Genomic DNA, 12,423 nt, shown 5'->3' on the forward strand with positions numbered 1-12,423 from the left:
ATATTCACAGTTCGGAAGATTAGCCACTAGACCATTCCTAACCCACACACGAAAGGTGTGTTTATTTGTTTGTTTTTCTTATAGCAAAGCCACAGCAGCCTATCTGCTGAGTCCACCGAGGGGAATCGAATATCTGACTTTAGCGTTGCAAATCCGTAGACTTACCGCTATAAGGTAAGAAAAGACAGATAAAAAGCTTAGTTCTTACAGGCTTAGGTAGTAAACACAAATCAAAAAGAAAATTACAACTAAATCAATCGGACTTATAACACTAGAAACCGAGTTTAGAGACCAGTGGTGAGCACAGAACAGCTAGCTCACTATTTAGCTTTGAGCTCAACTAAAAAAAAAAAGACAGGAGAAATTCTCACGTCTAGGAAAACCATAGTTTCATCAATATACGTTTAACTTATAAAACTATATCTATGTGATTAGGCTGCATCATAAACACTAACAGTCACATTTATCACAGTCAACATTCGGGTAACTGATATGAAGTCTTTACTGGTGTATGAAAGTATGAATTAGCGAATCAAAAGAGAAGATTCCGTAGCATAACTTACCATAATGTTAAAAGCTCGTGACAGTTGGTAATGATCAAGTGACCCAAACAGAGCAAAATAATAATTTTCTCTGGGTAACTGATTCAGTGGCTTACCTTACAGAAAAATGAAAGAAAAATAAAAACAGTTCTAGTCACGCATACTTGACATTCATATATATTTCACAGTGTACAAACAAAGACTCTAGTTTCTTACTCTTTTTACGGAAAATTAATAAAATAATGTAACTTGTCAAGCTTTCTCCCTGAGATGCTAAAAACGTTAAGTTAAAAAGAAACATTATTTTTACAGTTTTCTCATATTTTAAAAGTGCAACTAACACGTGTTTTTATTTATTTATTATTTTCTGCAGAATTCTTAACGTTTGTTTGTTTTTTTGAATTTCACGCAAAGCTACTCGAGGGATATCTGCGCTAACCGTCCCTAATTTAGCAATGTAAGACTAGAGGGAAGGCAGCTAGTCATCACCACACACCGCCAACTCTTGGGCTACTCTTTTACCAACGAATAGTGGAATTGACCGTAACATTATAACGACCCCACGGCTGGGAGGGCGAGCATTAACACGTTTGGCCATGCCGCGCCAGAATTCTTAACGAATACATTGCGTTTAAGCCTGCAAAGAACCAAAGAAGAAGACTTGTTTAGATCATAGAAAGTGTTTCAGGTAGCTAATAACAAGAGCTTTAGGACAACTAAGCTGTTAAGTTTTTAAACAGAATAGAAATAATAAGGAAGCTGGGAACAAGATTTGTTAGATACACATTTGAAACTCTCAAAATATCTTCTTAACCTCTTTTGCATTAAAATTATTTCCTTAACGATTTATCAATTTTTTCCTGAGTTTAACTTTTCAGTTAAACTTGACTTACCATCCTTTGTTTTAAACATATTTTCTTAACAGTTTGTCAAGTTTGTTTGATTTTTTCTCTGGGTTTAACGTTCCAGTTAAACTCAGCTCAACCTCTATTGACTCACACTAATTTTGTTGTATTTCACCAGTTGATATGTAATATCGTCTTATTTTAAGAATTAGGGTTAAGAAAAGGAACAATGAAAGAGGTTAGTTTATCGTATTGGGAGATAAGAAAAGGACAATGTTAGTTTTCATACACTCTATAAAGTAAGCTGAATTAGAACGATCTTTAACTTACTGATTTAATGTTAAGCTCAAGGCTTACTTTATACTAATTTTAATAGTAGAACATAATAGCATTTTTTAAATGTTGTAAACACTTTAATGTTAACCTTATGTCTTAGCACGTTGTTTAAATTAGAATGGAGTTTTATATAAGAAACTTAATGGAATGTTGTAGTAAAAACGTAATAAGCAAACAGAAAGTGCCTGATAAGGACGTGATAATATTTGATTTGCATCTGCATTTTCAGTGTAAAATGTTATACAATAGAATATGTAATTTACATTACGTCTATATATAATCACAGAAGCATGTCTAGTATTTGGTGTTTGCTCATTTTGTATGATGGTATAAGTTGGAGAATGATAAATGTCTTAACCAACTAAAAATAAAATTCACTTAATGACTAGCATTAACTCAGTTCCTAAAGCTACATATATATATATAACAAAAGTGACCGCAGTGCCAAAGAAGTAAGTCAACTGTAATAACCAGCATTTACTCCCTGTTTCTAAGCTGTCTTATTTTAAGTGTAAACATAAAATCATCGGTTTTTTTTTTAATGTTACTAATAATCACTAGAAAAATGAAGTGAACGAAATGAATTGTGGGTAAGATAATCAAACCAATAATGAGAAAATACTAATCCTGAATATTAAATTTTCTCTTTAAAATAACCTTCCTAACCATCTTCATTTGAAATTATTTTAAAATAAATAAATAGAAAACAATACTTTGCATACAATACCCAAACGGTAAATGTCTGTGTGAAGCTTAGATCTTTTGTTGTTATATTAATCTGCCAGCACTCACGATTTGTCTTTTGTCTACTATGTCATCTGCTAGTCGTCCAGTTGTTATATATTATCACGTCTTTATAACTGCCTGGGCACGCTCTTGGTACCTAGCAGATATGACATAATAATATTACAAGACACTAGTTTGGAATACAACCCTATACCCTTCCTTGACAGTCAGATTGGTATGTGGTTACTATGTCGTACTAAATCATTTTCATGCCTCCTGGCGGAAAGAAAGAGAGACATTGAGCAGCGTGGAATTTTATCCACTTTATGTGACAATACTCGACTAACGAGACACTCTCTTATCTCTGTCACTGTAACTATATAGATAAACTACTCTGCCAGTTCCAGGTTTATTTTAAGAGTACCGTAAAAAGCAAAAATATGAAACACGTTTGAATATTTCATTACGTATTTGAAAATGGGAAAGTCTGGGAACTTTGAAGGGAAATAATGCCTTCTCTTCAGGGTGAACAAAATTCCACCAATTCCAAAATTCATCTGATGCTGCTCTGTGTCCGTGGTACTAAAAATGTTAAATAAAGGAACATATAATTTGACTTTCTTGTTTTAATTAAAAATAAACACTTGCTAGAATGAAAATGAAATTACTTGCATTTAATTGTTGTAAATCTCATTGTAAATTAGTTGACAAATCATTTCAAATGATAGTCAAACCTTAGACTAAGAATACCAGTACTTGAGACTAACATTCAGAGAGTGGTGCTTTTTCGTCCATTTTATCATGTTATAAAATATGCAATAAAATCAAACACACGAAGATACATAAACACACACATACGCATGCGTTACTCTATTAGTCCTCTAGTGGACACCGCTAGCACCTTGTAATGTAAGACACAGTCAGATGACAGGAGTTCTCTTACGAAGCGAAGGAGATATCAAACTGTACGTCATCCGCATTACACTTGCCATATCCAGGCCGACGAGGCCTTTCGTTAGTACTGGTGTTCATAAATATCCTCAGTTCTCGTGTACAACAATTGTTACAGTAGGAATAAGAACAAGTAAACTGTAGTTGTTACGAATTGTATTTAAGTCCGTCGAGAATTAGGCCCTGCATGGCGAGGTGGGTTAAGGCGTTCGACTCGTAACCTGAGGGTCGCTGGTTTGAGTCCCCGTCACATCAAACATGCTCGCCTTTTCAGCCATGAGGACGTTATAATGTGACAGTCAATCCTACTATTTGTTGTTAAAGAGTAGCCCAAGAATTGGCGGTGGGTGGTGATGACTAGCTGCCTTCCCTCTAGTCTTACACTGCTAAATTAGGGACGACTAGCGCAGATAGCCCTCGAGTAGCTTTGTGCGAAAAAAAAAAAAACCTTTATGAATTAGCTTTTTGGATAATAATAAAATATTATTTATTTTATTTTAACTTCTATTATTATTAATCACGTGAATAACCTTCGGACTTAATACGATTAGGTGATTTGAAAATGAGAAAAGTACCATGAACCGTTAACGGTATCTTATGGTGTCCTGTTTTCTGCCCTTTTAAATTAGTTTTTATAAACGTTGATAAAGTTTCACAAATCTTATGTCTTAAGCAAAATTAACAACATTAGACGAATGACGTGCGTCTGTATATCGAGAGCGGGAACTTTGAAAGCATACACACACTTATAAAGTATATTAGATCTTATCAAACATAAATTGCTTGAGCACAGATGAAAAGATTGGTTGGTGAACCGTAAAATAAATGTGACTGAGAGAAGGAGATAGCATAATCCTCAAAATTAAGAAAACAACATGAGCAACACTTTATTTATTACACAGACTTGAGAGTTTAAACATTATAAAAGTTAGTTTGGTTTAAATAAATGATTATTCATAATTATCCTACGCAGATTTCGAAAGACATATTCTTTTTTTTTTTTTCTATCGCGTAGGAATTCATTTTACAAATCGGAGGGGAAAACTGTTACTTAGATCATATTATTATTTCGTTTACCATAATGAACACTTTATATTATTAAGTTTGGGTTGTTTTACGATCGGTAAGATTTTCATGTCGCGATTGGTCTAGAGAAGTCTACAGCCAGTGGTTGTAAATATTTTAAACATAACAAAATGTGACCTGATTTCCATGAAAATGATTCACTTATCAAAAAGTACACATATGTAAAAACCTGTACGTGATTAACAAAAATGAATAACATTTTCGGATTCAGCGTACAGGAATTACTGTAAAATATGTAAAAGTTTCAAAACAATAAGATCATCGCAGATCTGTGTTTTTAAATAAGAAGGAGGAACTCAGACAATACAAAATTGTAAACATTTTTATCACAATAACTAAACAGGTCGGACTCTTCTCAGTGGCTGTCTTAAGGCTAGAAGTAAGACAGACGTGGGCAGGAGAAAACAACTTACCCATGATTTTTTTACTTTGAAACCTGAAACTTATATTTTTGAAAATCACTATCCACCCGAAATGAAGAGTCGTATTTATGTTTAAACCCATTACAAGTAGATAATCAATGTTTCTGACAACCCCATATTTCCCATGTGACTGTCGCCTTGGTAACCTGGCAAGATGAACGTGAAGGTCAAGACCAACAGACCAATCAAAATACAGACATGGCGTATTCAGGTTGGCATATGATACAAGTATAATAAATCCTATTGTTATATTTACTTATAAATCAAATCTTAATATATTGGTTTAAACTAAAATTATAGTAGATATATAGAAGAAGTTCTGAATTATGAAGAAATGAAATTTATTTGTGGCTAAAAGTATATTTGTGGTATAAACGTACATACACTCTGCTAGCAGTCGTTACTTTAAAGTAGGTCTGATGTTAGCAATCGTTTTTTGGTAAGGGGAACTCAAATAGCAATTGTTACTGCTACCTGGCAAGTAGATTTCATATTAACACCCGTCTGATGTTAGCAATCGTTTTTTGGTAAGGGGAACTCAAATAGCAATTGTTACTGCTACCTGGCAAGTAGATTTCATATTAACACCCGTCTGATGTTAGCAATCGTTTTTTGGTAAGGGGAACTCAAATAGCAATTGTTACTGCTACCTGGCAAGTAGATTTCATATTAACATTCGTTATTTATTCTTGTCTGATAAGCAGATCTAATGTTAGTAGTCGTTGTTATTGTCTAGTAAGCACGTCTCACGTTAGCAGTCGTCACTGTTTTTTGGTGAGCGGTTTCATGTAACACTCATTGCTGTTATTTGGTAAACAGGTCACAGCTAACGTTAAAACACACATGAGAACTAGGTACGTATGATTACTTTTATAAATTTCATCCTGAACATAAAAACTTAGTATATATTTTTATGGATGTTATGGTTCGTATTACTAAAAATATTTACTCGGCTATGCATACGATTAAAGAGAAGACGTGCATACGCATTTAAATGGTGTGATTTAGAAGTAAAAACATGTCCACATATTTCAAAACTAAAAGTCGTTATTAACTACATAGAATACATTTATAGTCATTAAATAAACATGACATATAAACATGGAAATGACATATCGTATTAAAGGATGTTTACATATTCACCCCAGGTAAAAAGTAAAAGATACCGCTTCAAAAATTAATGTAACTTTTTGTTCTTGCGTCAGGAGATGGTTCGAGAGCTAATTCGCCGTTTCTGTCACATTCATTCTGTCGCATGAAAAATTCTACCTTCCGGTAGATTATGTTTTCTCGTCATTAAAGAACGCTGTGTATTCAAATTTCCTTGAACACATTGCATTAAAGAACTTATTATTTTGAGCCTGAATAACATATTAATTACCAGGCAATTATTTAGTTCAGTTAGAAACTCGCCTAATTCTGAAATACTGACCATGGAGAAGATTGCTAATCAACAACACTTGCCGCCACCACCAGAACTTCGAACCAAACAACTAGATTGGCTGTTATTCTTAAAATACATCTCTTATTGGTTGTAACTATTACTAATTGACTCGTATTGCTCTTCAACAAGAAAGATGGAGGGGGGGGGGAGAAAGGTACCAGCAACAGCACAAAACTGCAAATTCTAGTTGGAGCCTCGGGACCATCTTTGCACGTGGTTTATTCCAAAACTTTGCTTTTTTCGGTGCTTTCCACTTTGTGCCTCGCTATGACACTTTACTAAAATACCTGCCCACAACAAGCTCGTGACGAAAATAAACACGTGAGAAACATTTTTATTTCTAAAACCCCTATAATCTTGGAGGTTTCAAAGCAGATTTTATAAACTTGCATGCACTTGACGTGTTTCTCTTGTGTGTCAGATAGGGTAACGTTCGTGATCTCTTGTGTTGAAACAAAAATCGAGTGATTGTGTAAAGAGATAAAAAAATGCTTTTTTAACAGATCAAATTTACTGGTCATTCTTCATTTGTCTAATAAGTATTAGTAGTGTAAACGTTAAAGAAAACACACATATAAACAACAACTTGAGATCGAGTTTCTACGTAGTTGTTGTGATTGTTAGCAACATGAAGTAGGTCTCGTGGAAACATTAGATATCTATTGAAAGAACAGTGTGAGCAATGTTCCTCTTTATATTCACACTTTAAAACAACAACAATAATTTAAGTTTCTATTCAGATATTGTGAATGTAAGCAATGTAAAGCAATGCTCGTGTAAGTGAGATCAAGACCAGGATCCTGTGTCGAGCGGTCATCAAGACCAGGATCCTGTGTCGAGCGGTCTAAACAAGCTGCAGGATGCACTGTGTGTTGTTAGTACGTTTGTTTACTTGCTTTTAATTTGGCGCAAAGCTACATGAGGGCTATCTACGCTAGTCGTTCATAATTTAGCAATGTAAGATAGAGGGAAGGCAGCTAGTCATCACCACCCACCGCCAACTTTTTTAACAACGCCACCACGACTGAAAGGGCATGTTTGGTGTGACGGGGATTTGAACCCGCGACCCTCAGATTATGAGTCGAGTGCCTTAACCATGTCGGGCCTATGTGTTATTAACAGGAGTGGTAGTTTAGCAGTTTTCCAATTTATTTAGATTGAACTTTGGTAATCCAAAGTACCACATATTTTAATAAGATATGCACTTCTGGAGTGTTACTTCACATACTAAATTTAAAGGCAATCCCTTTGGAAATATAAAAGATATAAACTCTCCAATTTGGATTGCATTTATTCTCTTATTTCTTTTTGCACTGAAAGTATAGAACGTCTATTTGATAGAGAAAAATCAAACTTAATTTGAATTGTCTTCATGTCTGGTACACTAATAGAGCTTTACAGCTTACAATTAGGTCTCAAATGTGGTTTAAGTATAAGCCATATGTGCAAAGTTATTCAACAAACACGCTGAATTTTGAACAAAATTTTTGTTTTTGCCTACGTAAAAAGTCGTGTGAGCTATCGGTATAAATAATTTACTGTAGCTTCATTTAAGAATAAAGATAGAACGTTTTAGTTTTTTTTTGTCATTTGGATTAAAGACGGCTGATTTATAGCAAGAAAAATATAGGGTGAAAGTATGTACGAATACATAAATGTCGGTTAGGCCAAGCAAACTAGCTTGTTTCTAGCTGGTTCTAGTTTTTAAAGAATCACAAGAGTAGACGATTTTTACTATCAACTTTATAGCACAATCATATTAAATTTTATGAAATTATTCTAATTAGAGAATGTTTAGCGTTATGTGTTATTAGCCTAAGCAATTAGAATATATTAATAATGATGCTTGATATGACTGTAACGATTGTGTGACGGTGATGACAAGAAGCTGTTAATGTAGATTCCATGGAGTTCATATAAAAGCAATTATTGACAGTGTTTTAGAGAGGAAAACTACTACAATATATTAAAGAATGTGGTTGGTTCTGTATATATCTGTTTAGAATAATTAATGTTGGTTACTATTGGGCGTCATTTTGCTTGTTACTGCGATTTATTGGTCTTTATTGAAAAAAGCCATGATATCTTACGAAAAACACCTTAAGTGTGTAAACAAGACGCAGCCAGAAAAAGGATCGAGGGTGCGACTTAAAGAAATGAAATCAAAATTAGCGGCCAACCTGGTGGCTACATTTATAGTATTAATAATAATTTTACAACAGATATCCATTCATTAGTTAGCTAAGCCGCATTTTTTTCAACTTAAGACATAATGGTGGATAATATGAATAATACAAAACACTCAATCCTTTATTTTACCGAACGTTTTTTACACTTAAGGTGTTTCTGATTAGATAATTATTACAAAACCATTGTAAACATTGTTTCTTCTTGTACGTGTACTTGAATTATTATATTTTTCTTATAAGAAATTATCTTCCTTCAAGACCAGTCATTATGAAAATTTATAATTTTGATTGAACGTCTTATGGAAGAACGGAATCAATAAAAGAATGTTCTGTTTTATAGAATTTGTTTTTTATCTGATAATTAATACCAGTGTTTGCTATAAGTACGTCAAAATATTCACGTTTCTTTACCTATCGTTCAAATTCAGTCTTTCTATGATCTACTGCAATATATATAAAAACATGACACCTGAATATGTTTTTCAGTATTAGAGAAAGTTTTTTTTTTTTTTTTTTTTTAATTTCGCACAAAGCTACTCGAGGGCTATCTGCGCTAGTCGTCCCTAATTTAGCAGTGTAAGACTAGAGGGAAGGCAGCTAGTCATCACCACCCCCCCCAACTCTTGGGCTTCTCTTTTACCAACGAATAGTTGGATTGACCGTCACATTATAACGCCCCCACGGCTGAAAAGGCGAGCATGTTTAGCGCGACGCGGGCGCGAACACGCGACCCTCGGATTTCGAGTCGCACGCCTTACGCGCTTGGCCATGCCAGGCCATTAGAGAAAGAAAGTCCGAATTAGCCTAGTTTATATGTAATAATAGTTATTACTATTTTATAGTTACAAGATGAGCTATCTGCGCTCTGTTCATCTCGGGGTATCGAACTCCAGATTTTTTTTTATGTAGTAGACCTGTACAAAAGTAAAGATCGAATACATTGCTCAAGTCTATTAAACAGTTACAAAACTATAATATTCCTTTTATTTACTTACATTATCAAATGAATGACTTTCAAACTATTTGAAATATGCAAAACCTCATCTCGTTTGATACATGCTAAATACACACATTAATAAGAAATATTAAGAAATTAGCAAATATTTTTTCATGATTGTGTATCATATTTTACAAATGATCTAAAGTGTTGTATGTATATATATATATATATATACACCTACATATTAGTTTGTTATAACTTAAAAACAAGCCGAAATAAAAAATGGGTGGTGATTGGAAGCTATACTAGCCTGTTAGGAGAGCTGGATGGAACGCTACTTGCTGGTACAGTTCGTTTGCTGTACTGTCAGTTAGTGCCTTATTACCACACTGGGGGCTGGAATGGTGATGGTAATACTTTATTCCTTTTTTCTTATTTTTATTTCAATTAATTTTTTCTTCTTCATTTGGGAGAGCAGTCACCTTTCCCCAGCTGTTTGCAGGCAGTAAAGAGTGATATAGATGTGAGACGTTGTGGGCTTGAGCACCCACATATCGCTCTCATAACTTCTGTAACTGTATCTATTGCTAATTTTTTATTTCTTATGTAAGACTGGCGAATGTAGGTTAAGACTGATAGACAGTGTATCCCCACCGCAATGTTGGTCCTATATCACAGCTACCTCCAGAATATAGGGTACATTTTATAATTCCACATTATAGCTTGTGCCCTGGGATCTTTTCAATTAGTTCAGCGTTTTTTAAATTTATTTTTGTTTCGGTTGGTTTTTTAAGTTATAGCAAACTAATATAATAAGTCATAAGTTTGAATTTGCTGTTTGTAACGCAGTTCTTTCTTGTGATTTTGCTTATTTAACTTCATTAAGATATATTCATTTTCCCTAAAATATACATACATATATTTATGTAGTTCATAGTAGTTACAAATGAAAAATATATATTCAAAATTTAATCTACTTTTTATTCTAAGAATATTTTTGTTTTTCGCTGCTTCCAGTCTAATTGTGGAAGTTTTGTGTATTAGAAACTAGTTTGAAGAAAAACATTTATTTAAATTATCTTCTTTTATCTGCACTCTGTTAACTTCGTCATTTTATCTTTTTGCATCTAAAATCTAATTTCAAACACATTCATAACTTCTGCTGTAATGATATAATATATTTTTTACAATTCTATTGCTGTATTTACAGAAATGCTTTTTCAAACTTCCGAATGTGCATATTTTAGATAAACATCATTATTTCATTTCCCAACTTCCTAAAGAATCGCTATTTACTAATTTTGTGTTAAAAGTAATTAACAACGTTAATATGTTCTAGTTTTCATGTCACGAAACTAATTCATCGGTTAATAGATGCCATGTTTTAAGACGTTATTCGTACATACTCATTAATTTGAATATTCTGAGCATAAAAATGTTCGAATATTTAACAAGAAATTGATAGTTTCTTTGAAACTGATTTTCTCATTTCTATAACCCGAATGTTTTATTTCTTTTTTATACTAAACGTAACATGTTACCAGATAAAAATTATAAATAATTTTATCACTTGATAACTTGAAATTGTTGTTTTAATTATTGTTCTTATTTTTTAATGATTGATCGTTTTCTGTGTTTCAGTGAATAAATTCCTGTTTATTTCTGTAATTAGTTTACATGGCTAATTTATATTGGCAGATTTTGTGTTATAGAAAACCAAAACGAAATAATCAACACACACACACACTAAATAATGAACTATGTTTTCTGGACTAATTATACTTGGCTGTATGATGTTATAAAATTCATATGTTAATTATTCACAGTAGAAACATATCCAGAATGAAACAGAACAGTTTTACCTAGTCTTTGTAAAACTCGTGATGTGATCCTATCTTGTATTGTCTGTTTCTTGGATATCTTTGCTAGACTTCGCTAGTTTTGAAATGATAAGAGTAGAGCAGTATTTTTCAACTGTTGGCCTCGAAACTTGTTCATTTGTTTGTATTCAAGTACAAAGCTACACAATGAGCTATCTGCACTCTGGCTATTACGGGTATCGAAACCCGGTTTCTAGTGTTATAAGTCTGCAAGTATATTGTTGGGCCACTGAGATGGCCATAAAGGAATTTGAGGTGAGGCAGGTAAAGACTTATAATTAGACGACAGTATTTTAAAGAATGTTACAAAACAGTAAAAATATAATGCAAAGTATATATAATACATCCCAAGTTGGTGACTATAACTTAACATCCTGCGCATGAACCTTGCATAACAACAACAAAACAACATTTCCATACGTGTCATACTTCTAAAATTTTCTGCGGTGTGCTGCTAGAATTTTTTTTGTAGTTTAGATGGGTCGTGTTACAAAAAATTCGAGAAACGCAGGGCTAGAGTGAAACATCTAGCCAAGTCCATCAGCTCTTGGTTTACTCTTATTACACCGAATACTGGATGAAATTTGACAGGCAATCCTATTACTCACCCACGGTCCCAAGTGTGAAAAACTATTTTCTATTATCCTGTGGCGATAACCAGATGCGAAACACGTAACTCAGCTCTGGAATTCAAATAGTACTTTAAAAAATCAGGCATAGAACATCTTGGTTTCTAAACTGAAAACACACGTAAGAATGAAAGTAAATATATTTCTTTTTTACGTGCGTGAAAAAGTTAAGAATCTTCCTATTTAGAGAATGTATTATTCACTATTTGGTTTGTTTTGAATTTCACGCAAAACTACACGAGAGCTATCTACGCTAGCCGTTCCTAATTTATCAGTTAGTCAAAACCCATCCACCACCTACTCTTTTATCAACGATGTGTGGGACCGATCATGACTAAAAACATATTTCCTTCATTGTCTGGAGATACAATATTTTTTTGTTACAGCAACAGACATTCTGTATAGTTTTTTTGTGACATATATTTTGCATCAA

The sequence above is a fragment of the Tachypleus tridentatus genome, chromosome 4 (assembly GCF_004210375.1).
Source record: "Tachypleus tridentatus isolate NWPU-2018 chromosome 4, ASM421037v1, whole genome shotgun sequence".
NCBI lineage: Eukaryota > Metazoa > Arthropoda > Merostomata > Xiphosura > Limulidae > Tachypleus > Tachypleus tridentatus.